This window comes from Carex rostrata, chromosome 17, assembly GCF_964058835.1.
Source record: "Carex rostrata chromosome 17, lpCarRost1.2, whole genome shotgun sequence".
Taxonomy (NCBI): domain Eukaryota; kingdom Viridiplantae; phylum Streptophyta; class Magnoliopsida; order Poales; family Cyperaceae; genus Carex; species Carex rostrata.
Window position 1 is genome coordinate 1,132,007 of NC_135934.1, and position 25,033 is coordinate 1,157,039.

Below are 25,033 nucleotides of genomic sequence, written 5' to 3' on the forward strand. Positions count from 1 at the left end.
GGTGGAATAGCATAAGGGCCGTTCAGCCAACCATTAGCGATAATGCTGTATGTTTTTAACTAAATTTAGACTTCTATAGATAAAACAGATGTATTTAATCAAAATAAGACAAAATATGTAATTGGAGAGCTGAGATCAAATCCGAAGTTTCATCTCTCAATCGTAGCCGTTGGCGGATCTGACACCCACCGTGCTTAATAATAGAATAGAGATTTTCAGAGAAAAAAAAATGGTGCTACAGAACATGCATGATAAGCATAATGATTTCATTAATTATGGTAGTACAAACATTCCAAAAGGACCAAGTTCTAATTTGTAAGTCCAAACATTCCTAGACAACTAGCTAGAGAGATGTCTAGGGCTACATTATTCGATAGTTTCAATGCTTCACCTAGAAGATGCAAGACTAGTTTCTACGACAATCAGAAAACACCAGTCGCATGTATGGGTGGAATAGCATAAGGGCCGTTCAGCCAACCATTAGCGATAATGCTGTATGTTTTCTCAGTCCAAGAAATTCCATGATTTCCATCCCAATTTACTGTAGATGGGTCAGGACAAGCAGAAGCACCTCCTTGGCCGCACTGGGCAGTTACGTTGTAGTTATATGGCCCACCACCTCCGCAACATGCTACAAGAGTCGATCCACTAACAGTACTGAATCCTGAAAGAATTAACTGTACGATCAGAAGACAATAAAATGGAATCAATATTTGTACTCAAAATACTAATGGGGTACTATCGTACTCACCATATTGTCTTGGATTTGTCAAGCACTGGATGATTTGTTGGTAGTAGTCAGCATAGCTGATTATTGCCTTGGGAAATTCCGCTTGTAGTTGTGCCACAGCCTCACGTAACAAATTGTTGTGATATTGACTGACGTTGTTAAATTGTCGGAGGCACCCGATTGAGTCATAGTCTGACACATTTGGGCTAGAAAAGAATGTAAGGATTCTTGGTATGCACCCCAATGGTACGCCTCCTGGCAATACCATATGCCGCACCCCTTGGTTAAGCAAGGACTGCAAAAGTGTAGATTAAAAACAATCAGTTATATATGATGATGACAATGACGACAACAACACTTAACTTATCTTAATTTGTTTTTTGAAACAACAGCTGCACTAGTTTTTTGTCAGATTTTTTTGGGCTTCATGTGCCTATTAGCCTATGTATCAACCAAAGGCAACTAATAATTTGTTTGAGAATATGGCTTCTAAATAACCTATTATCTTTGTTTGGGAATAAGGTACTTAAGATATATATACACATCAAGCAAAAGGTAACTATAGCTACACTAGTGTCCTTGTTTTACCTGAGCAACGGATGTAATTGAACCAATGACAGCTGGAACTTGAGAATTGACATAACCTATTGTCTTTCCAGCAAATATCATAGTGTTGTAATCACTAAATCCAATAGATCCAACTAGGAAGAGAGAATTGTTGAAGTACAAATTGCAAGCTGCATGAAGCCATGAAATCATAGTAAGAATTTGGTCATCAAATTCTACGTAACTTGCTATTAGCACATGATTGTCCTTAAAAAGAAATTGTATACAGACCATCAGTTGTGTTGTATGTTTACAGAATTATATGTGTATGTTTACAGGATATTATGTGTATGTTCACAGAAAGTGGTCCCCAACAGCTATCACGCGTTTTCAACAGCTGTCACACGTTTTCAACAGCTTTTACGCGTTTTTATGTTTACAGGATTTGTTGAATTAGTTTACAGGATTTAATTAGTATTGATGTTTACATAATTTAGTATTGATGTTTACAGAATTAGTTGAAAATCTACGGAGATTTTTGGGGGACTGGAGTTGGGTGACTGTTAGCTGCTTCCTAAATATATATCTATGATATTCTCCAAAAACCGGTTGTAATAACATAATCGAATGCATGTTTACTTAGTAAGAACCATAGAGTAGAGGTCTAAAATTATGGATATCTTAATTATAATTTTATGTATTTAAATTAAAACACTAAAAGCTACTAATGAAGTCCACGACTAAACGGCCATCTGAGGTACGGCCAGTGGGTCGATATATGGAAAAAAGTTTCGCCATAGGGTGGATTCCCAATGGGTAGCAATGTTGGTGCAAGAATTAGAAAGTTTCCAGTGTCACTAAGTGAGTCGCCAAAGTTGAATATAGCACTGTATGTGGAATGTGATGTTGTGGTTGTTGCTTGATACAACAATGAGGTCAAGAAGAGTAGGAAAGGGAAAGCAAGCACTAGCTCCATTTTTTTGGTATATAGATGTAAATAGATGTAAGAGCTTTTGGTGTGATGAATGTGAATGGTTTGGATGATTCCTTTAAATAGAAAACAAGCAGCTAGCAACGACAACTGGATGTTATTTATTATTATTTTATTTTATTTTGTTGGGGATGTGAGAACTGAGAAGTATGTGATGAAGTCTGATCAACTGGTTAGGGCAACAATTTTGGAAAAGAAATCATTTTTTTCTCTTTTTGGTTATTACAGGGTTGTTTAATTGCCTGTGAGAAATTTATGTTAAGAGGACCATTGCACCTGAGCTTGTGGCTTCCATAAAACTGGCCCAGCAGCAAAAATAATTATCTATTTAATAATTAATTTTGGTAATTCTAGTGTAAATATAATTTGATGGCACCTATCTTTTGATTTGTATTTGTGTTCTTCATTATTTGATGAGCGAGTAACAAATTTAATTGGTCATCCATTATAAAATTATTAAAACACCACTGTTAAGATTTTAAAGTATTTAATAAAACACTAAACGACTATCAAATCAGTCCAACTAGGATCCATCATAGAATTAAATTGATAAGCTTGTTGTGGAACTAGGATCCAACATACTTTAATTTCTAGTTAGAAATTAATAAAGAGAAAATATAACCCCGGCCGGTACATGTACTGTGCAACATAGTACAAAGAGATGAACTACGATGAGTTGCGAAGTAAAGCGACTATTTTACTTCACGCTCATATTTTGCATTTTGAAAATTCAAACGACCGATCCGAACCGTTAGATGTGATCTCCATATTGAAATGTGCTTGGAGACCAAATTTTACATTTTTTGAAATTTGTTTACTATTTATTAAGCAATTTTGAAAACTGCTGTTTTGCTGTGAACAGTAAAAACAGTAAAAATTTCTGGACCATCGGATCAGCGATTTTCAAAATTGCTTAATAAATAGTAAATTGTTTTCAAAAAATGTAAAATTTGGTCTCCAAGCACATTTCAATACGGAGATCATGTTGAGCGGTTCGGATCGGTCATTTGGATTTTCAAATCGCAAAATATGAGTGTGAAGTAAAATAGTCACTTTACTTCGCAACTCACCGTAGCTCATCTCTTTATCTAATTATAATAGTGAATAGTATAATTTTTTTATAATATATATTAAATTAAATGATATATATCTACTACCATTCAAATACGGATAATTGAATTTAAAGCCATATCCATATTTGTATCCACACAAATATTCATATATTAGACATCCATATCTAATTTTCGAATATTTAAAAAATATTTTTTTAACTTTGATATTTTTTTTAATAATATTTATATAAATTTAAAAAAATATTTAATCCGATCTGTATCCATCTAATATCCATTTCAAATCCGCATACAAAAAATAAAAACAAACATAGACATGATTTTACTACCATGCGATCCATATCTGATCCGTTTTCACCCCTATATAGCACACAAGAATCCTCTTTGTTGAGATGAAAACAAGAGTCAATCTATGGTAATATGTATAGCACGGATTAGCCTGTAATGATCAATATTTTTGTTTTCAAAATCCTAATAGTTAATCCGAACCTTTTAACATGCATGATTTCATATAAATATATACTTTCAGACTGAATTTTATATTTTTTAGAATTGTTTTACTATTTTTTAAGATAGGTATAAATTCACTTTCAGAATTTTTAGAATAAGCGATTTTCTACCTATCTTAAAAAATAGTAAAGAAATTCTATAAAATATGAAATTTGGTCTGCAAGTACATATTTATATGAGAATTATGTTGAATAGTTCAGATCAACCATTGAATTTTGAAAATGAAATATTGATAAATCATGCTATATATGCATAGTAAGGAGTACAGGCAATACAATTACATTGCACACATTTATTTGATATAGCATGTTTCCATTAATTCCCTAATATCATTCATTTCTAGCTAACTTTGTCGGGTGATGATATTAAAACAACAAAAAGTTTTATTAACACAACATAATCAAAAATATATTACAATATAGACATTTTTACCCTTCATTAAGTATTTCCATTAATTAAAAACTGATTCTCTTTCTATTGCCACATAACTTTTTTCCTTAAAAATTATATTTTAATTATATAGTAAGTTATTTTGTTCAAAATCTATATCTCTGTCATATGTTATTATATAATTTAATTCCTTAGAAGTTAGATTAACATAATACATATTCTATATTTATTTTCATTAATTGAATCTTTAAAATTTTTAAGAAAACTACAACCGTGAATGGTTGTATACTTGTATTATATTATTAAAAATTAAGACTAGAGATAGTAAATATCAAAATTAAGAAAAAAATTATAAAGTTTAAAAATTAAAGCAAATTTAACCCGAGATATGTAATATGATCCGGTAACCGTCTTCTTTTTTGTAGATAAAAAGTATCAAAATTAAAGCCAGTTTATGATAATATAAAAAAAATTACAAAATAAATAAATAAATAAATAAATACATACCTTGAATTAATATGGTTTGAGTGGAAATTAATGGATCACTCAGTGCTTAAAATTTCAATTGAATTGATAGTTTTCTTGTAAAGTTTGTAGTTATATATATTTTTTATGAGAAAATATGAAGCAGGAAAAGATTACCTCAATATCAAATAAATTAAAAAGGAAAATAATATCTAACAAATATGGAAATCAAATAAGTTAATAAATGATCACTACAATAATTATATTATGGAAAAATATGGTAATCAGCAAAATATTTAAAGAAGGTTAAAATTGTCCATACATTAAATTTTATTAAAGATGTTGTGTTAATATAAATGTGTGTGGTGTCAATATGCCTATCCGTGTCCTTTCATTTCTAGCTTACTTTGTCGCTGTATTTCCTTTCCGAATATGTAATTGCATAATTTTCTTCCATATGCTGAATCATGCGAAAATGGGCAACTTCCTGCATCTTTATGCTTAGATCCTCAATTACACAACCTTGTACGGTTGCACCTTTAGCATTCTATTGCTCAAGGCAGGATTGAACTAGAAAATTAAGATTGGAAGGTTATATAAAGGAGTTAGGCTAATATGACATTGGTGTTATTTCAAACTAAATAACACCACATCTTAAACCGTTAGATCTGCTTTGATATTCGTACAATCTTCTTTTACTGTTCAAGCACTTTATTTTGTACGAATATTAAAGCAGATCTAACGGTTTAAGATGTGGTGTTATTTAGTTTGAAATAACACCAATGTCATATTAGCCTAACTCTATATAAAGCTATATATGTTACCTCGATACTTTACATATATGGTTTCGTATATATCCGTATCCGATACATATCATATCAGTATCTGATAACTGTATCGCCATATCTATATCTTTTTGAAAATTTTCGTATCGTCATATCTGTATAGTATCTGATATGATATCTGTACCCGTATTTATGTAACATATTTAATTTTAAAAATCAAGTGTTGTGTAATTTTATTTTATAAGAGACACTGAAAGTATTAATTCTTACAAAAATTATAAATTTAATGAACAAAATTATACATTTTCAACTTATAGGAATAATTTAGCGCTCTTTTCAATTCACTACCTTGTTCCCTTGAAGGTCGATCCGTTTCTATCTAGATTTTAGCAAGACTGGCTATCATTAACAAAATATTTCTCTAAATAAATGAAATTTGTGATAAATTAATACTCTGCATATATATATTCTTTTGGCTTGAGATCTAATATTACATAATTTTGTCAAATGATAATTATTTTTAAGAAGCATATGTGGTCAAGAATTCAGATTTCACATTTTAACATTTAGGAGCAGCATAAATTTTGTGGCACGTGATCAAACCGTTATCAAGTTTTTAAATGGTTTGTCTGTTGTGATTGATTAGGTGTAAATAGTAAAACGATAAAAACTTCGCGGCATGGATAAAACTATTGGTGGATAGGTAAAATATTCCTACAAAACCTTTTAGCAAATTGGAGGGAGACTGCAGTTAATGAACCATTTGCTATCAAAACAATCATTTAGAAAACGGAATTTTCTTTTGACACAAATTCTCTCTCTCTCTCTCTCTCTATATATATATAGTAGAACTAGGATGTTCTTAAGTTCTCTTGGTGAACTCAAGGCTAAAGCTTATTGAATCGGGTTTAAATAATGAATTCAAACCGTTAAAACCTGCATACTTTACGAGTGATGCGTCTACTTGTAAAAAGAAATTTTTTTTGCATAGATTCAAGTGGTCAAAATACGTTCAAAAAATAAATGAATTAAAGTTAATTTAATATAAAGTCAAGTGGTCAAAATTAGAAGATTTATAAATTAATTTTTTGGATGCCTTTTGACCACTTGACTATATACAAAATTAAGTTTTTACATGTAGACGTATCCCTCGTAAGATAGAATGATTTCAATAGTTTAGATTTGTCGTTTGAAGTCAATCTGATAGATTTTTGAGTTGAATTCACAAAGAGACTTGGTGAACTTAATTACAAACACCCTAGTTTTACTCTTAAATTACTAGACAATGCAAACTAGAGTATGATACCATATCATGGGGTTCTCGTTCTGTACTAAATATATTTTACCCATAATAATTTTATTACTGTTTGTTACTGTTTTGGATAAATATTGAGAAATATGAATACTTAAATAATTAATCAAAATAAATCAAATTGAAACAATATTATTCAAATTCCATCTCGATCTGTCGTTTAAAATTTGAAACCACGGTAACCAAGATAATCTGAAATTGTCATTTGCATCATCAGGAGCAACCTCTGCTAGATAATTATTAACTAATGTCACCATCTTTAACAGAACAGATGTGCAAGAAGTCGATAATTCCCTCAAATTATCCTCCTCATCAGTACTATCCTCTTCCATAAGTTCCAAGCAAATATCACCCGAATTCTATGCACGTACGGTGTCAACATGAAATAAAGTTTCACTGGAGCACAGTATTTTCAACGGAGAGGGTTGCGGGAAGGCAAGGGGGATGGGTTAATTTACAAACAGCAAGGGTAAAACTGTCATTTCAACTTTTTTTAATATTAATTTTTATTTTTAAGTGATTAAGTTAAGAAATGAGAACATTAATAAAATAAGTGACAAAATATTTAACTAAAAAAGTTATGATGGGTATACCGTATACGTATATATATATTTAAATTTCATATGTTGTAGGTAGAACCGGCAAAAAAACTCATAGCTAGCTCATGTATTGATTGGGACTCGTATCTGATTTGATCCATAACTACTTATTTGTTACTGACTTGAGTAGCTCGTATTAGCTCTGTTCAAAATTAACGAGTTTGAGTTGTCCTAGTTTGCTCGACCTAGCTCGGTCTAAGTGTGAATTTGTATAAATTTGTGTGAATATTATGCTGTCCAGCTTGGTCCAGGTATAAATTTGTAAATTTGTCTGAATTTGTGTGAATTTTTGTCATTCTATGAAGCTTAACTATGCATGAATATAGTTGTATTAATTTGTGTTAATTTATGTCATTATGTGTGAATTTGTATGTTTAAATGTGTAAAGTTTATGTTAAATTAATTGTTATGCTATTTAAAATGAATTTTTGTCATATCAGATGTTTGAATTATGTAAATATTTAATGAGTTCTGTTATTATTATTATATTTTTTTTATGATAGTAGTCTAATAAAGTTCAGCGCGCTAACGAGAGACAGTTCATTTCTCGTTCGTGAAGATTATGAGTTTAAATTTCAAATCAAATTCTAAATTAATCTCAACTCATGAATCGGATCACTTAGTTGTTGTGACAAACGGATCGCAAACTAGACCAATTAAGCTCGTGATGAACCACTTCGTAAGTATGCTTAAATGGGCAGCTTAACGCTTAGGAAGTTTTTATATATATGTTTTGTTTGAAATTACTTGTGACATAAAAGGCGTAAATAGTAAAACGTTTATAAGAAACTTGGCGATCGAGTTGAATATAAAGATAATCCGACAATATCATCAATACCTTCCAATTGTAGTAACCGTTGTAATTACCTTTCATTACCGGACAGAAATAGTTTATTATTGGCCAGTCACATTTATATCTCATAAGTACCAAACAAACTTAATCTCTAGTGTCCACTCAATAAATCAGATATATATGGATATATATTAATATTTAGGGTAATTATAATTTCCCCCACCTATCCATCCCCCATTTTATCCCCCAACTAACTTTCTATTTTAACTATAACTATAACTACTATTTCTAACAACCTTTATTTCTTTCCTCTTTCTCCCTTTCTCTTCCACCTCCATTTTTCCTCTTTCACCTCCATTTTCTTCTCCCACCTCCTTCTTCCACCTCCACCTCCGCCTCCCTCTCCCACCTGCCTCTCTCACCTCCGCCTCCCACCTCCCTCTCTCACCTTCGCCTCCCACACCTCACCTCACCTCCGCCTCTACCTCCCTCTCCCACCTCCGCATCCTACCTCCTCCTCCGCCTCCGTTTTTTCATCGATAAGCTCCCCTCCCTCTCCCACCTCCCACCTTCTCCCACCTCGAAATGGTAAATACAATAAGCTCCCTCCCTCTTACACTTTCGCCTCAGTTTTTTTCCTCTATGCCTGCTGCTCCCGCTCCAGCGAATGTTCTGCCGGAGATCATCTGTCACTCCATCTCAATCAATCACGCCTCTGCCAGGAATGAATACTTCAACGTGTATGAATGAATACTTCAATGTGTATAAATGAATACTTCAATGTATAGGAATGAATACTAGAGCACGTCTCTACCGGGTCAGATCCGTCACTGTCGATCGTATCAAAATAATTTTGTATATGTATATGCAATTAATCCCTTTTATGTTTATGTTTCCCTTCCTCATGAAGTAGCGAGTTTTGCAAAGAACAAAGCTTTATTAATGGTGAATTAGGCCATAAAAATAAATTTTGAAAAAAAAAAGAGATATATGAATGAATACTTCAATGTGTATAAATAAATACTTAATATCTTAGGTATGAATACTTGCGTGACAAGATATTAATACTTGTGCAACGGACAACTCGAAAGTATGTCATCATGGATCTCATTTGCAAGATAAAAATGTGTGGAAAACGTTCGTGGTTTTAAATTTGCAAATTTTTTCACAGATCGTCAGAAATATTGGTTAGATTGAACGGAGAAAAAAAAATCCACCTCTAAAAACATGTAAAAGATGGATGAGTGATGTTCCAGTTTATATTTGCACTTGCACGACGAAGATGAATACTTTCTTGATAAGGATGAATACTTGTACAACGGACAACTCAAAAGTATATCATCATGGATCTCATTTTAAAGATAAAATTATGTCAAAAACATTCGTGGTTTTAGATTTGCAAAATTCCTCACCGATTGTCAGAAATATTGATTATATTGAATGAAGAAAAAAAATCTCACCTCTAAAAACGTGTCCATTTTTTTTTTTAAATACTTGATATATTAGGTGTGAATACTTAATGTGTTATATATGAATACTTGATGCATTATAGATGAATACTTGCTCGTGCCAGTTGTAAAATCTTTCAAATATTATGTGGTCCCCAAATATTAAGTGGTCCCCCTAGGTAATTAGTAGTTATTGAAGTAGTTAATGACTGGGGGATGAAATGGGGGATTGTTACGGGGGGATAGTTAGGTTCTCCCTAATATTTATTAGCTGCATCTATAGGCGCGCAGTGTTGCAAATGGTACGGACCCAGCAATCTAAATTCTATTGCGATATATACAATTAGTCCTAATTAATGATTCTCTTAATTATATTAATTGTGCTGAGCCTCAAGCGTAGCGTCTCATATGCATAAAGATAAAATAAATAAGGGAGAATTTCATGTATACCCCTCAAAAACCTCTAAATTACGTATTTGCCCCTCTAAAATTCATAATATCATATTTACCCTTTTAAATTTCAAAAACTCACAAATTTACCCAATTTATTTACTTTTCTATTAATACTCATTCTCAATTTACAAAGTACCCATTTTACCCTTGAAGAAATACATTTCCTAAAGCATATATGAGTACTGATAGATGGATACGATACTATGATGATGTGCCAGAAAAGAATGAGGTGGGTTTGCTGAATGTTGTTGCTAATCAGTCAGTTTTTATGCAATTGAGACCTCTAGCAACGCATTTAGGTTCTACTAGGAGGCAACTAGCAAATAAATTTTACCAATTAATCAACAAAACCAACCAAAAGATGCCTCGTCACCCAGATACAAATTAAGTAGGGTACAGTTTGTTGTATATCTAAGGAATGTTCAATGGTGATTGCAACCCCGCATGTCAGGTCCTTGACCTGACGAAGCTCATAGATACGGGAATTGCTTAAACAATCAAACAATTTGATCCAATTTTTCAGAAATCGAATCATGGATCCAAAGAACAGTAAACAGAAACGATAGGTAGAAACCCAAAAATTCTTATTCAATAGCATAATCTCAATCCATACAAAGTTTTGTCTTATACAGACGATTCTAACCAAACAGGAATTACTTAAAATGGTTTACTAAATCTTCCTATTCAATGACGATACGACACCTAAGCGCCAACTCAGTGAAATAAAACTGAGATGTCCTATATTGATTCTCCACAGTTCTCCTTGTTGCTCTCTGTTTGTATCCCGTTGCGCTCTCAACATTACTGATGAGCCGGTCCCATTATGCAGCCACACTAACTTGTAACAGTGGCGGGTAGGATTCAAGTAGCGGACCCCAGTAACAGCGTTCTATTCTTTATACGTTCCCTGACTGGTGCCAGCCTGACCGACCTGCCCTCCCAGACTCGTCTCTCACTTGTCTCTCTCTTCTATCCCTTTGACCAAGTCAAAATTGACTCTGTTTCTTCTAGTTCGATTTGGGGACGTGACATTAAACCATTGAGTGGTTGTCGTGGGATATGGTGTAGATGAAGATAAAGACAATATCAAGTATTAATTGGATTGTCAAGAATTTGTGGGGTGCCGACTGGGGAGAGCAAGGCTACATCCTAATGCAACGGTATGTGAAAGCAAAGGAAGGTGTTTATGGGATTATAATGGTAGCCTCATACCCAATCACAACTTCTGCTAACCTACCCAGAAAGGATAATATTTCCCTCCGAAATAGATTGGGTACATAGTTATGATTATTTGGTATTCTTTTTGGTATATGTTTTAGGGAAATGCATTTAGTCAAGGGTAAAATGGGTAGTTTATAAATTTAAAATAAGTTTTAATGGAAAAGTCAATAAATTGGGTAAATTTGTGAGTTTTTGAAATTTAAAAGGGTAAATATGATATTATGAATTTTAGATGGGGAAATACGTAATTTAGATGTTTTTGAGGGGTATACATGAAATTCCCCCAATAAATAAATAGATAAACGTACAAATAAGGGATATTACAAAGGTGGTCCAATTAAATTAAGTACACTAGCTGTAATTGATTATTGTCTTCAGAAAATTGTAAATAGTAGGACCCCATTGATTTTATTTGTCACTTAGATATCACAAGTTTAAATATAACACTAATGAAGGACTTGGCCTTTATTCAAAAATTTCCAAGCTCTGACGGCTTGTTGATCTTTTTCTCTTTTTTCGGGTTTTATAATATATGTATAATATATACATATATGTTAGTTTGTAATAATCTAGAAGTCAATAATACGATAAGTTAATCATAAAGTTTTGTTCATGAATTGAATGTTTATTTATATATCATTTTGTTGCCTTGAGTATTATTGAAATTATGGATCATTTCGAGTTCATGACTGAAATTGTGAAACTCCATAATATAGATAATATATACTCTTAAAAGTCACTGACCAAGGTAATTAGCAGGAACACTAATTACCGCGATAAGGTTAGCATGTGGATTAAAAGATGGTTAAGTTTTACAAACCACCTGACACGAGATGTCATTTTAATCACATGGATACATGTTCTAGGAACATGGTATTTGACAGACCCCGAATGAAACATTAAATAAAATTGTGTTCGTGTCATTTATGTTTTCATTCAGTGTCAAAGTTCTACAGTATGAGGTATTTATCGTTCCCACTAAGAAATATATATGAGTAAGTGTTATCTAACGCTGTCCGTAAAAAGCAGCCATAACGGTAGCATTTCCATATATATAACTTAGCTGAGGAAGTGATAGTCTGCCAAGAATACTATTTGTCCCTAGTATCTCTATACGAGCTATAGCATCACTGGGCCCCTTGATAGAGTTAGATTATCTGCATGCGGTATAATTACAAGAGTAATTATATTTGATAATCTACTCAAGATCAAGAAAAGATACAGTTACCAAGGATGACACACATCTACCTTGAAACTGATCTGATAGCTATGAGACAGAAGAACTGACACAAGTAAATTGTTTACTGGATCGTGATATTGTACAGTACAGCATCATCTGTGTAATTGGATGGTCATGATGTGTTGCCAGATGCCACCCATGACTAACAGAAGTTAAAACAGTTTTAACTCTGTTTACCAACATAACACAGATCCTATTGGGTCACACCATATAGGAGCTACTCGGAGAATCTTACTGATTAATTATAAATTGATTATAATTAATATTAAGATGGTTATAATTAATTATACGTGATATAATTAAATTATAAATGTCATTTAGAATGACAAGCAGAAACAACGGTTAATTTATAAACGTACACGTTACGTTGTATAAAAGTTACCGAACAATAACCGAAAAGAAATATAATTGTACATGACAATTATATATATATGATTTGGAATTTTAATTGTTAATTATGGGCTTGAATTATGGATTTAAAAGCCCAAAATAATCAAAGCCTTAATTAAAATTAAAGGCCCAAAGTCAAAGCCCAAAATCAAAGCCCAACACTATTCATGCCTTAATGGGCCAAGGGTATTTTGGTCATTTTCACCCTATGCCGACTTCCCTTGTGTTGACATGTGTCATGTGAGGTGGCAAGGGTATTTTGGTCATTTCACATGATAAAAGGATGAGGTGTCAAGGGCTTTTGGTAAATAGATTTGTTTTGAGGGGTATTTTGGTCTTTTGCCAACCTCCTCAAAAGTCTATAAATAGAGGGGTAGGGGTAGGGGTAGAGAGAAAGACTCACTAATTCACGTGTTAATCTGATTACTTCGTTAATCGGTTTTCCCTCTCTTCCCTGATTTCGGTTATTACGAGATTCGGAAAAATATATTTTTAGATTCTGCGGTATTTCATGTTTTGCTTTATTAGTAAAACGGAATAACTTGCATTCTTAAATATATTTAATCTGTCTCTTTTTTGGTGAATAGTGTTTCTGCAGAATTCCGCGGTTTACGGTATTTCTGGCAGAAGAAGTAAATCGCTCTCCGGTTAGTCCTGGTGGATAACCAATAGAGGTATCACACGTGTGATACTGCGAGTCGATTCCATCCCTGGTGAGGCTCTACTCGCTCGGTCTGCATTCCAACTGAGATTTGGAATCAAGGTATAAATTGTTATATTAATCTATTTAATTTGTAAATAGATTTAATGCTTTAGGAAATCAATTATGGAGTAGATCTGTAAATAGGATTAAACGAATCTTCTTGATTCATTTAATCCGTAGCTTAAGTTAGATGTAAAAAATTTTGTTTTACTCTTTCCGCAGCTTAAGCTAATTAAATGGGTTTGAACCGTTCACGAAAACCCAACAGTGGTATCAGAGCTCAAGGCTCTCCCGCTGATTGATTTTCTAAAGTAATAACTTATGCAAATAAGGTGCATGTACCGCGTATCGGTTTAAATTCTTACATTTGCAACACAAGTCCAAAACCGATTAGAAATGAGATTTTCTTGGTTCGGTTTTTCCGACTAAGAAAGTTAAATTAGATTTACGCTTTCTTTATGCTTTCTTTATATTTTCGTTTTCAAAAACTTTTGATTGCGTTAAAGTTCATCGAAGAATGTGATGAAGCAATAAAGTACCTTAGTAAGAGCTGTCATTTCCACACCGTAAAAGAGATGGTTCTGTCTAGGAAAGATTGAGTCTAAGCGGTCCTTGTGACCCTGATCTTTCCTGGGAGCCCCTTTTACACGTCCTAATGGCTGGCCGAAAAGGAACTTTGTCACGTTACCAAATTGCTTTAACGCTTTTGAAATGGCAAAATTTAGTGTAAATCTTTCGCCTTTTCGAAAACCTTCGGAAAATAAAGTTCATCGAAGAATGTGATGAAGCAATAAAGTACCTTAGTAAGAACTGTCATTTCCACACCGTAAAAGAGATGGTTCTGTCTAGGAAAGATTGAGTCTAAGCGGTCCTCGTGACCCCGATCTTTCCTGGGAGCCCCTTTTACATGTCCTAATGGCTGGCCGAAAAGGAACTTTGTCACGTTACCAAATTGCTTTATGGAACGAAAAGAATATCTGTTTTAAAAACATGTAAACTGTTTATATGCTTTAAACGGTATAGAATAAAGAACTGAGCATAGCTGCAAAATAAAGAATTAGGAACTGATAAATATATATACCTGACTTGGTCCCGTATATGAGTAAATTAGATTTACTGCTTTGATATGAACTGAATAAATTAGATTTATCGCTTTCATGGAACCGTGAAAGAACGTGATGTCAAAGAAAGATTTGTGAAGGAACTCACCGTTGTCTTTCTGGCAGACGACTTTCACGTGTCCGCTAGAATGTCTAAAGTCAGTTGCAAGAACTGACTGCTTAACAAAAGCTAAGTATATGAAAGAGATACTGCTAAAAGAAAAGAAAGTAATGGAGATCATATTCGGTATTCTTTCTAGACTTCCTTTCCACGACTGCTTAATGAAGCATATGAAAGAGGTCTCTTTAAATACGAATAAAATCACATTAGTCGTTCTTTCTGGCACGTTAAGAATAGAAAGTAATGGAGATCATATTCGGTATTATTTCTAGACTTCCTTTCCACGACTGCTTAATGAAGCATATGAAAGATGTCTCTTTAGATACGAATAAAAATCACATTATTCATTCGTTCTGACATATCTCTTTTAGAGATTGCTGGCACTGTTAAGCATAAACACCAACCCATTAAATACTAAGTAGTATGCCATTCCCACTCTATCCTCCTCAAACCATTGTTCATTGGTTGATGATTAAACTACTCAGTAGACATCGCCTTTTACCTTTGGTGGTCGAGGGTTATGTCCGACATATCAAACCAAATAGAGTGAGGTTACTTACCAATGATTTCCAAAACAGTTTTGGGCTTGGGGCAAAGTTTTTGTTAAATACACGTGATGTTTTAACGAAACCAAGAATCGCAAAGAGATGTGATTAGCAAGTTTGCTTACCTAAGATAACTGATAGCCAAGATATGCATACACTGCCTTGGTTGTTAGTGAAAATAGGGATCTTGGTCCTACTGCAAAACGGGAATAGAACAAATTTGCAGTGGGAGTTTTATCATTAGAATAAAACATTACATGAACAAAGCTAAAATCTTTACATTTTAAACATTGTAGTAATATGGCTAAAGAAACATCCTTCTCTCTACGCTCCCTGCTCGAGAAACAAACACTGAAAGAGGACGGATCCAATTTCACTGATTGGTTCCGTGCTCTCACCATTGTACTAAGACGTGAAAAGAAAGAATATGTCTTAAACTCACCTGTCCCTGCTGAGCCAGGAACAAATGGCAAACCAGAGGATGTCACTAAGTACAACAAGCACAAAGAGGATGAGCTTGATGTACAAGGTCTCATAGTAAGTATTATGGGTCCTGAATTGCAACGCCGATTCATGGATACCAAAACTTATATCATATGCGATCAGCTCAAGAACATGTTTCAAGAGCAAGCGCGTATCGAGAGATTTAAAGTGACAAAATCTCTACTTGGTCACAGGTTGACCGAGGGAGGCTCTATGGGAACTCACATGCTCCGTATGACGAGCGATGTTGAGCAGCTCGAGAAGCTGAATGCTCCGATAAGCAAGGAATTTGCTACGGACATTATCCTGCACTCACTTCCTCCAAGCTTTTCGGGATTCATCATGAATTTCCATATGCTTGGCATGGATAAAAGTTTGCAAGAGCTCCAAGGGATGCTTCAGATCGCTGATGGGGACATGAAGAAAAAGTCTTCTGTTCTCATGATCCAAGCTGGTGGGAAAAAGATAAAGAAAGCCCCAAAGAAGGTGGCTCCCAAGTATCAAGGCAAAGGGAAAAAGATTCTTAAACCGAATCCTCCCAAGATAAAGGTTGCTGCTTCCTCTGAATGCTATTACTGCAATAGCAAGGGTCATTGGAAGAGGAACTGCCTGAAGTACCTAGCGGATCTGAAGTCTGGAAAGGTTTCCAAGGCTTCAACCTCAGGTATTTTTGTTATTGAAGTTAACGTTGCTACCTCTATAAATGATTGGGTATTGGATACTGGATCATGTGCTCATATTTGTTCAAATATGCAGGTACTAAAGAATAGAAGGAAGCTACGTAACAAGGAGATACAACTCCAAGTTGGAAACGGAGCACGAGTTGCAGCCGTAACAGCTGGTAGTATAGAGTTGTATTTGCCCAGCGGGCTTGTAATGGAATTAGAAAATGTATATTTTGTTCCTAGCATTTCCAAAAACATCATTTCAATCTCATGTTTAGAGATGAATGGTTTCTCTTTTGTGATAAAGGACAATAGATGTTCTATATACAAAGATGAATTATATTATGGATCTTCTTATATGATGAATGGTCTTTATATACTGGAAATGAATAAACCCGTGTTTAACATAAATAACAAACGACTCAAAGCATCACATGAAAGCACGACTTACATGTGGCATTGTCGCCTTGGTCATATAAATGAGAAACGCATCAAGAAGTTACATAAAAATGGACTTCTTGGTAAATTTGATCTGGAATCAATTGACACATGCGAATCTTGTATACGAGGTAAAATGACCAAAGCGCCTTTCTCCAAAAAGGGCGAAAGGGCAAGTGACTTGTTAAGTCTTATACACACGGATGTATGTGGACCTATGAGTACTTGCACAAGAAATGGTTTTTCTTACTTTATCACGTTTACTGATGATTACAGTAGATACGGTTATGTCTACTTGATGAGACATAAGTCTGAATCCTTTGACAAGTTCAAAGAATTCAAGACTGAAGTAGAAAATCAATTAAACAAAAGTATTAAGGCTCTACGTTCTGACCGTGGAGGCGAATACTTGAGTTTTGAGTTTAAAGAATACTTAAAGGAATGTGGGATAGTCTCACAGCTCACACCTCCAGGGACACCACAATGGAATGGTGTTTCTGAGAGACGGAATCGAACTCTACTGGATATGGTTCGATCCATGATGAGTGAAGCCACTCTGCCGAAATCCTTCTGGGGGCACGCACTAGAAACTGCTGCACGAAAAATAAACATGGTTCCATCCAAGTCAGTAGAAAAGACTCCATACGAGTTATGGTTTGGGAAAATCCCAACTATGTCTTATCTTAAAATTTGGGGTTGCGAAGTATTTGTCAAACGTCCGACGTCTGGCAAACTTGATCCCAAAGCTGACAAATGCTTTCTTCGTAGGATATCCTAAGGAAACGAAAGGATATTACTTCTATTACCAATCCGAGAACAAGATAGTTGTTGCTCGTCATGGTATATTTTTGGAGAACGAGTTTCTCGCAAAAGGAAGTAGTGGGAGTAATGTAATACTTGAAGAAATTCAAGATACATCACACAATACAATATCTGAACCAGATCAGATTAACCCACCTCTTGATACTTCGGCTGATGAGCATCTGGAAGTTCCAAATCCACAAGTACCTGTGGATGAGGTTCTAGTCCCGAGCTCAAGTACTTCAACGCAAGTTGAAGTAGAACTGGATCCGCAGACAGTTGTGGATCAAGTTCAACAGCTCGAAGAACGAGTACTACGTAGGTCAACAAGAGTAGTCCATGCACCTGAAAGGTACTTGGGACTGCACGAGATCTCAGCCTATGACACTGAAGATCCTTTGACCTATGCGGAAGCAATGGATAGGCCCGACTCTGATAAATGGCTGGAGGCCATGAGATCCGAAATACAGTCCATGTATGACAACACGGTCTGGAACCTAGTTGTACCACCTGATGGGATAAAACCCATAGCTAACAAGTGGGTTTTCAAAATAAAAACAGACATTGATGGTAAGATGACTGTATACAAAGCACGGCTAGTAGCGAAAGGTTTCAAACAGATTCTCGGTGTAGATTATGATGAAACTTTTTCGCCCGTGGCTATGTTTAAGTCAATTCGGATACTCCTAGCAATTGCCGCATTTCATGATTATGAAATATGGCAAATGGATGTCAAAACCGCCTTCTTAAATGGAAATTTAGAAGAGGATGTGTACATGACACAGCCTGAGGGTTTTGAGGATTCAAAGAATGCTGGGAAGGTGTGCAAGCTTCTTAAGTCCATTTATGGACTGAAGCAAGCATCACGGAGTTGGAATCTTCGATTTGACGAAGAAGTCAAAAAGCTTGACTTCGTCAGATGCGAAGAAGAACCATGTATATACAGAAAGACTAGTGGGAGTGCCATCGCTTTTCTTATCCTATATGTAGATGACATACTACTAATGGGAAATGATATTCCTCTTTTGCAACAAGCCAAGTCTTCGTTGAAGAAAGTCTTCTCAATGAAAGACTTGGGCGAGGCTGTCTATATACTAGGCATAAAGATCTATCGAGATAGATCAAATAGACTTATAGGTTTAAGTCAAAGCACGTACATTGACAAAGTGCTGAATCGGTTCAGCATGCAGGATTCTAAGAGAGGATTCCTGCCAATGTCTCATAGTGTTCAGCTAAGTAAGACTCAGTGTCCTTCGACAACTGATGAGCGAAGCATTATGAGTAGAGTACCATACGCTTCGGCTATTGGCTCTATCATGTACGCCATGTTGTGCACTCGCCCTGATGTCTCGTACGCTTTGAGTGTGACGAGTAGATATCAGGCTAATCCAGGCAAAGAGCACTGGATTGCTGCAAAGAATATCCTTAAGTACTTGAGAAGAACTAAGGATATGTTTCTCGTCTACGGTGGTGATTCCGAGCTTGTGATTAATGGTTACACTGACGCCAGTTTCCAAACTGATCGTGATGACTCAAGATCACAGTCTGGGTATGTGTTCGTACTCAACGGTGGTGCTGTGAGCTGGAAGAGTTCAAAGCAAGAGACTACAGCAGACTCAACCACCGAAGCAGAGTACATAGCTGCATCCGAGGCAGCTAAAGAGGGTTTCTGGATCAAGAAGTTCCTTAGCGAACTTGGAGTGGTTCCCAGTGTTCAAGGCCCTGTGGACCTCTACTGTGACAACAATGGAGCTATAGCTCAGGCCAAAGAACCGAGATCACACTCGAAATCCAAGCATGTTCTGCGGCGTTTTCACCTGATACGAGAAATCGTAAATAGAGGTGATGTAAAGATATGTAGAGTTGACACAGTCAGCAACACAGCTGATCCACTCACGAAACCTCTTCCTCAAGCCAAGCACCAGATGCATATTGCCTCTATGGGTCTGAGACACATAGGAGACTGGCTATGAGTTTTTCTTTAGATCTACGAGATTTTTAGAATACTAGAGATTTGTGTAACTAGGGCCTACGATGATTGGCTCCTAGCTTAAGTGGGAGATTGTTAGTTTGTAATAATCTAGAAGTCAATAATACGATAAGTTAATCATAAAGCTTTGTTCATGAATTGAATGTTTATTTATATATCATTTTGTTGCCTTGAGTATTATTGAAATTATGGATCATTTCGAGTTCATGACTGAAATTGTGAAACTCCATAATATAGATAATATATACTCTTAAAAGTCACTGACCAAGGTAATTAGCAGGAACACTAATTACCGCGATAAGGTTAGCATGTGGATTAAAAGATGGTTAAGTTTTACAAACCACCTGACACGAGATGTCATTTTAATCACATGGATACATGTTCTAGGAACATGGTATTTGACAGACCCCGAATGAAACATTAAATAAAATTGTGTTCGTGTCATTTATGTTTTCATTCAGTGTCAAAGTTCTACAGTATGAGGTATTTATCGTTCCCACTAAGAAATATATATAAGTAAGTGTTATCTAACGCTGTCCGTAAAAAGCAGCCATAACGGTAGCATTTCCATATATATAACTTAGCTGAGGAAGTGATAGTCTGCCAAGAATACTATTTGTCCCTCGTATCTCTATACGAGCTATAGCATCACTGGGCCCCTTGATAGAGTTAGATTATCTGCATGCGGTATAATTACAAGAGTAATTATATTTGATAATCTACTCAAGATCAAGAAAAGATACAGTTACCAAGGATGACACACATCTACCTTGAAACTGATCTGATAGCTATGAGACAGAAGAACTGACACAAGTAAATTGTTTACTGGATCGTGATATTGTACAGTACAGCATCATCTGTGTAATTGGATGGTCATGATGTGTTGCCAGATGCCACCCATGACTAACAGAAGTTAAAACAGTTTTAACTCTGTTTACCAACATAACACAGATCCTATTGGGTCACACCATATAGGAGCTACTCGGAGAATCTTACTGATTAATTATAAATTGATTATAATTAATATTAAGATGGTTATAATTAATTATACGTGATATAATTAAATTATAAATGTCATTTAGAATGACAAGCAGAAACAACGGTTAATTTATAAACGTACACGTTACGTTGTATAAAAGTTACCGAACAATAACCGAAAAGAAATATAATTGTACATGACAATTATATATATATGATTTGGAATTTTAATTGTTAATTATGGGCTTGAATTATGGATTTAAAAGCCCAAAATAATCAAAGCCTTAATTAAAATTAAAGGCCCAAAGTCAAAGCCCAAAATCAAAGCCCAACACTATTCATGCCTTAATGGGCCAAGGGTATTTTGGTCATTTTCACCCTATGCCGACTTCCCTTGTGTTGACATGTGTCATGTGAGGTGGCAAGGGTATTTTGGTCATTTCACATGATAAAAGGATGAGGTGTCAAGGGCTTTTGGTAAATAGATTTGTTTTGAGGGGTATTTTGGTCTTTTGCCAACCTCCTCAAAAGTCTATAAATAGAGGGGTAGGGGTAGAGAGAAAGACTCACTAATTCACGTGTTAATCTGATTACTTCGTTAATCGGTTTTCCCTCTCTTCCCTGATTTCGGTTATTATATAGAGATAGGCTAATGTGCTTTCGGTAGCATATGGGCCGAAATACACACGGTCCAAATTTGAAATTTCAAAATTCAAAAAGTCGATCTGAACCGTTTATCTTGTTCTCCATATTAATAAAAATGGCCGTTATTATCTATGTAACGACGAATAGGTGGCCAAAAGTCAAGTTACTTTCTTCTCGACCATTTTTATTAATATGGAGAACAAGATGAACGGTTCAGATTGACTTTTTGAATTTTGAAATTTCAAATTTGGACCGTGTGTATTTCGGCCCATATGCTACTGAAAGCACATTAGCCTATCTCTATATAATATATGTATATGTATATATTTATATATACATATATTATAAAAAAATGAGTTTATAAAAAAAAATTGTATATATGTATATGTATATGTGTATATGTATATATGTATATGTGTATGTATATATGTATATGTGTATGTATATATGTATATATGTATATGTATATATGTGTATATGTATATGTATATATGTGTATATGTATATGTGTATATGTGTATATGTATATGTGTATATGTATATATGTATATATTATACATATATTATAAAAACCGAAAAAATAGAAAAAGATGAACAAGCTGTCAGAGCTTGGAAATTTTTGAATAAAGGCCAAGTTCTTCATTAGTGTTATATTTAGACTTGTGATATATAACTGACAAATAAAATCAAAGTTATAAAGAGTTACGACATCACTTCATAAATTTATCAAATGTCTTATTTATTTTTGCATACACTTTAAACAAGAAAGCTTTTTCTTCACAAAATCATTTAAATCAAAATACTCAGATCTCTAAAAAAAAAAAAAAAAAGACCAGACCGCCCGTGGGGGGGGGGGGGGGGGGGGGGGGCGGCGGTTTGGTCCCCAGGGAGACCGCCCGTAGTTCTGGCGGTTTGCTAATATTCTGGGCCGCCCGTGAGCCTGGCGGTTGGGTTATTTTTGAAAAAAAAAACATAACTGATGGTTATTTTTAAAATTAAGTTTTATTTTTTGGGTATGAATAAAAATGGCCGAGGGGCTCCCTATACATATCCAGTGTTTTAAAATGCAATTTTGTGCATGCATGCGGAAGGCCACTGCATATTGAACCGTTCAAGTTTTTTCTGCATGAATCTCAAAATACAATAATGTTGTCTCCACCTCTCCATGCATTCCGGATATACCGAAAAAAAATTAACCCAACTATAAATAAACTCGAGGATACGGTTGTCTCAATTAATTACAAATTCATCTTAAAAGTATCTCAAAAGCATCACAATTTAGAAACAGTTGTACAAAAAAAAAAAAAAAAGCCTATAACGGATTAAAAGAAGAAGCGAGACTAGATACACTAGTGGAAAAACTGAAATCAGAATCGGCATATTTGGATCGGCTGTATGAACCAACCGATATTAATACCTATTTGGATCGGTTTTATCAATAAAACCGATACTAAAAGCTAATGAAAGCACAGCACATGAACTAATTGGATCGGTTCCTAGCTAAGAACCGATCCTAATACTTGCAAAAAAAAAAAAACAAAGTATCAGGATCGGTTGTTTATAAACAACTGATGCTGATACCTTTTTTTTTTTTCAAAATTGGTTTTGCAAAAAAAAAAAAAAATATCAGCATCGGTTGTTTATAAACAACTATAAACAACCGATGCTGATACTTTGTTTTTTTTTTTCAAAGTTAGTTCTGCAAAAAAAAAAAAAAAAAAAAAGTATCAGCATCGGTTGTTTATAAACAACTGATGCTGATACTTTTTTTTTTTCAAATTTGGTATGCAAAAAAAAAAAAAAAAAAATATCAGCATCGGTTGTTTATAAACAACCGATGCTGATACTTTTTTTTTTTTTTTTTTTTTTTTTTGCAGAACTAACTTTGAAAAAAAAAAGTATCAGCATCAGTTGTTTATAAACAACCGATTTTTTTTTTTTTGCATACCAAATTTGAAAAAAAAAAAGTATCAGCATCAGTTGTTTATAAACAACCGATGCTGATATTTTTTTTTTTTTTTTTTTTGCATACCAAATTTGAAAAAAAAAAAAGTATCAGCATCAGTTGTTTATAAACAACCGATGCTGATACTTTTTTTTTTTTTTTTGCAGAACTAACTTTGAAAAAAAAAATAGTATCAGGATCGGTTGTTTATAAACAACCGATCCTAATGATAACTCCCTATAAAACCTGCTTAGGGTTCTTCTTATTTTCATTTCGCGCCTCTCATTTTCAACTTAGCGTCTCTCTCTGTCTCCGTATCTGCCTCTCAAAATCCTCAGTACTCTTTGTCAGCGAGAAGGCAGGGAGAAGACGCCGTAGAGTCGCCGTTTATGGCGCCTGACGGTGGTGGTCGGTGCAGTGTCAGCGATTCTCTTGGCGACAGCTATCAGTTCTAGAAGCTTCCCGATGCTTTGGATATCGAGCAACAGCTGTAAATGCCCCGTGGGTGAAAGTGTGAAACCTTCTTTTCCAGATTAAGTACGAATTTTGTGAAGTAATGCACGAATTAACAACAATTCATCTAAATTTTTCATGCTTATTTTCTGAAATAGGATGCAAGGAATTATTCTGGTATGGTGGAGGATTGCTGTTGCGATTATGAGACCGTCAATCATATAAATAAGGAAGTCTTGGATGGAGTTCTTCAAGAACTTGTTAAATCTCCATTTTTCAGATATTTCAAGGTGATATACCATACCACTTACATTTGGTAACTTATCAGTTTAGATGTACTGGTACAAATTGGTTTCAGCTTTACTCTCCATTTATAAAGAAAATTGGAGGTTCTGCAAAAAAAAAAAAAAAAAAATAGTATCAGCATCGGTCGTTTATAAACAACGGATGCTGATACTTTTTTTTTTTCAAAATTGGTTGTGCAAAAAAAAAAAAAAAAAAGTATCAGCATCGGTTGTTTATAAACAACCGATGCTGATACTATTTTTTTTTTTTTTTTTTTTTGCAGAACCATCTTTGAAAAAATATAGTATCAGGATCGGGTTGTTTAAACAACCGATGCAGATTATTGTATTATCAGTATCGCCTTCATCAGGATCGGTTGTATTCCGATACTAATATGCGTATATAACCGATCCTGATTCCATATTTTCCACTGGTGATACTATATATATTTTTTTAGGAATCATGATAGAAGCTAGCTTGGATGTTTCAAAATATAATGGGCAGACCTATGATAGAAATTGTTGTAAATAATTAGACGGAAACAGAAAACAATCAAACAACACCTCCGTTATTCTCCTTGGTCCGTTTAAATTCTCTTGACGTCCCCTCTCTCGCTTTCTCCTTCTGCTTTGTACAGATTTCTTGTATGTACTTATTAATTTGTCCCCTCTATTGCTATTTCTCCATTGCAATGGCTTATAGTGCTCCACCATCCTCTCCTAGAAAACTGGAAAACTGACTAAAACTTAAACACCAGCACAAGATGATAGCTTAATTCAACAGTTTTGGTATTGAAGTAAATGATAATTAAGTACTAGATATATATTGCTATACCTTGTACCTGTCATAGCAAAAATAATCACTGCAATGCAGATGGAATTTTTTTTAGATAAGACAATACAGATGGAATTTGTTTTATAAACCATAATTAGAAAACA

At 34.4% G+C, this 25,033-nt stretch overlaps 1 pseudogene; it reads right to left on the reverse strand.

The window, feature by feature from the left end:
* Nucleotides 1-422: 422 nt before the first annotated feature.
* LOC144568644 (GDSL esterase/lipase At2g27360 pseudogene) lies at nucleotides 423-1,489 on the reverse strand (annotated as a pseudogene).
* Between the last annotated feature and the right edge of the window lie 23,544 nt (nucleotides 1,490-25,033).